This window comes from Rattus rattus, chromosome 9 (genome assembly GCF_011064425.1).
Source record: "Rattus rattus isolate New Zealand chromosome 9, Rrattus_CSIRO_v1, whole genome shotgun sequence".
NCBI lineage: Eukaryota > Metazoa > Chordata > Mammalia > Rodentia > Muridae > Rattus > Rattus rattus.
This window is the reverse complement of record NC_046162.1, coordinates 1,318,031-1,321,780: the sequence shown is the minus strand read 5'-3', so window position 1 is coordinate 1,321,780 and position 3,750 is coordinate 1,318,031. Positions and strand designations below refer to the sequence as shown.

General features: G+C 50.1%; 1 pseudogene; it reads left to right on the top strand.

Annotated features, from left to right (window-relative positions):
- The first annotated feature begins 2,009 nt into the window (after window positions 1-2,009).
- Window positions 2,010-2,127, top strand: LOC116910719 (annotated as a pseudogene).
- Window positions 2,128-3,750: the final 1,623 nt, after the last annotated feature.

The following is a 3,750-nucleotide window of genomic DNA, read 5'->3' as shown; positions in this document are numbered from 1 at the left end:
GCAACAACAGGATAACCAGGAGGAGTCCCGGTGAGGACTCAATATTGATGGTGTCACAGAAGTCAGAAGTCTCCAATCAGACCAGTGACTCACTGCAATGAACTTTTGCACGTGAAGAAATGTGGACAGAGGGATGGTCTGTGTGATCCACTGTGACACACTGCAGTTTCCACCATGAGGTGGTTTTTATGCTTTGTTTTGTTTATTTTTTTGTTTGTTTTTCATTTTTTTTTTTTTTTGCAGGGGGGGGCACGTTGCAAGAGTAGAGAGCAGATATGAAGGGGCAGGGAAGATGAGAGGGACCGAGGAGAGAGGAGAGACGGGAAAGAGAGAGAGAGAGGAGAGAGAGAGGAGAGAGAGAGAATGAAACAATAAAAAGGAGCTGGGAGAGAGGGAGAGAGAGAGAGAGAGAGAGAGAGAGAGAGAGAGAGAGAGAGAGAGAGAGAGAGGAGAGAGAGAGAGAGAGAGAGAGAGAGAGAGAGAGAGAGAGAGAGAGAGAGACCAGCATCCTTGGGGTGAAATCTACCTTCTGGGAAGTGTTTTCTCAGGGTTAGCACGTACATGAGTACATGAAGGGAGCTGTGTGGCCTAAAGGCAGCAACTCATGCTGGTAGCCGAAACCTGGTGATGTGTGAGCGTATCCCGCGTGCTACTGCTTTTGAGGGTGTGAAAGGATTGCAGGGGTCATGGAGAACAGCTGAGGTTTGATACTGTGTGGCAGAGCTGGAGTCCCTGAATGAGCCATTGGTAGAGGTGCAGCATCTGTTTTGGGGTATCCACCAGAGAGATGGGTTGAAACCAAAAGAAGGTCTTTATTAGCTGGCCAGCAATTACACCGGCGATTAAGGATTCCAGTGTAGCGTCTTTCTCAGGATGAGCTTTTAAGTGTTTGGTTGACAGACTTCAGTTAGCAAGAATAGTTAGCCAGCATCAGAACTACGGAAGCCAAAAACAAGGTTAGTTCATTTAGAGACCTCCCCAGAACTATGGACGCTGATAGATCAGGTCTTTGCTTTGGTTTTGTCAGGCGGCGCTGTCTACGTGCTGAGTTTTACAGCCTGAATCGTACTTCCATCATGGAGTCAGTTGTGCTAAGTTATGGGGACCTGCAATGCTCTAGGGCCCTGTTACACCTCAGTTGGAGCAGATCCCAGCATTTTGGAGAAGCCAGTGCCGTGGGACGACCACCAAGGACAGCGGCAGCTGTGGCATCCAGTTAATCGGAGCCTAGAAAGACAAGCTGCTGTGTGGGCTGCAGAGGGTGGAGCTGCAGAAGTGACCAAGCCATTTTGGAGGAGAAAAGATCACGAATAAATCCCAGACACTGGGCCCTGAGCTATTTATACTGTTGGAGTTTGGACTTGCCCTGTTCAGATGGTTGAAATGCCCTGGTTCCTCCCTTTCTAAATAAGAAACTATTTAACTGATTTTTAAAAAAAATTATTTTACAGGAGCCCGGTTGAGAAGCTGACCTGAAAGAAGAGACTTTGAATTTTCAGAGAGAGAGAGAGAGAGAGAGAGAGAGAGAGAGAGAGAGAGAGAGAGAGAGAGAGTTTGGTTTTAGTTTAGCTTGGTTTAGTTTTTCTGAGACAGAGGGACTCACTGGGTAGCTCTAAGCCGTTCTGAAATTCTGTGTAGACCAGACTCACTTCAGAGATCTGCCTGCCTCTACCTTCCAGGCGCTGGGATTAAACGTGTGTGCCCCCAAGCCCGTCAAGGCTTTGGATGATAAAAGAAACAATGGATATTTTAAAGAGACAGTTTTTGAAGTATTGAAAATTTGAAGGCTGTGGAACTTTTAGAGTTATATGTACTACGTCTCTATTGTGATGTTAACCTGAGGTCGTGGAGATGAAGGAAAGGCTATTCAATAGTGTTGCATTTGTGTATCCAGTTGACAAGCAGTCAGTTGTGCTGGCTAGCTTTGTGTCAACTTGACACAAGCTAGAGTCATTCGAGAAGAGGGACTCCAAATGGAGAAAATGCCTCCATAAGACTTACCTGCAGGCACTGCCCCTAGAGGTGTGGCAGGTATGGCTGCCATGTCACAGGCGTATCAGTAGGTGGCAGAGGGGACAGGCCATGTCTATGCTCACTGAACATCCGAATGATTAGTAGCCTAATGGTCCCTGATAAAAAGCAGACATGGACAGGGTTGGGGATTTAGCTCAGTGGTAGAGCACTTGCCTAGCAAGCGCAAGGCCCTGGGTTGGTCCCCAGCTCTGAAAAAAAAAAAAAAAGCAGACATGGGGAACAAACCATGCCTGAGAAGACCCCTGCCCAGGGCCATAAGAGCACCCTCAAGACTCCTGAGATGACCCCAGACACTCAAGAGACCCTGCGTGCCACTAAGAGGAGCAAGTAAGTGGTAGAGAAATGGAAGAGAGAGAAACAGAGGGAAGTGTGCCCAATGAAGAGAGGTAGAACTGGAGACTGGGGGGTAGTGAGGAACACCCTGATGTGAATGAATGGCCAGTGATGCCACCTGGGGCCACGTCTGGGTCCATGGCCTTACAGGAGCAGAGATCTGTTACTACCAAAGACCAGGCAAATGTCCCTGGTCTGGACTGCTGCCAGGGGACATGATGTCTGAGGGATATGCAAAACTGGCCCCAACCCCTTGACTGGGCATTGTGGGAGCTGCAGTATTCTGGAGAGTGGGCCCCTGAAGCACAGTAGAGCTGGTCCTGGCTGCAGGAATTGTGGATGAGCTGGTCCTGAGGTTGTAAGTATGGGAGAGCCACCCCTGCCACTGGTCTCCCATGCAGTGGCATGAATCAGGGAGAGGTACCCTCCCTGCTTGCCCCTCTCCACCTGTGACAGTTGGAAAAGCTGTCCTAGGGTCGTGAGAGCCGGAGAGCTGGCCCTACCCCTCACCTGGGCAGCATAGTAGACCTGGTAGTGGCAAGCTGACCTGGAGGGTGTGAGCATGGGAAAGCTGGCCCCATCTCTTGTCAGCTGTGTGGTGGCGTGCACAAGGGGGAGATCCCCTCCCTTCCCTTTTGCCCTTGCCATCTGTGGTGGGCAGGAGAGCTGGCCCTGCTAGGGTCCTTCACCAGCGGCAGCACTCAGGAGAGCAGTTCCTGCACCTCCCCTGGGCAGCACAGTAGAGTCAGCCCTGAGGGCCTGAGGGCAGGAGAGCTCACTCTGGTGGGGTGAGTAGGGAGAACTGGCAGGCTGACTAGCTCAGATATCTCCCAGGCCCAGATCCAGGGCATTGAATTGGTTCACTCCAACATCTACCCACTGATGAACTGCTGGAGGTCATGAAGGGGTCAGTCCCAACAGATCCAAAACTACAGGATCTCCATGACACAGGGCAACATAGGATATCTGAGAGAAGTCCCAGTGAGGTTCCAGAATCGATGATGTAGCAGAGGCCTCTAGCCAGACCAATGACTCACTGCAATGAGCAATTGCTAGCAAAGAAGCACGGACAGAAGGGGCTATTGCTGGATATGCTGTAACACACCGCATTGGTTCCTGCCTCCAGGTTCCTGCCCTGGCTTTCTTTGAAGATACACTGTGATGTAGCAACAAAGCTGAAATAAACCCTTTCCCCAAGTTGCTTTGGTCATGGTGATTTAGTGCAGCAATAGTAACACTAATTCAGATCTCCTTCTTTTCAGGGTTAACTTATACTTGTCTTCTAGACTTAGCCAGTCATCTCCCCGTCCAGCAAGCCTCTGTGGTTTGCAAGCTGATGCAGTGTCTTCCTGTGGGGTTCCCAGGAGCTCACCCTTGCCCATC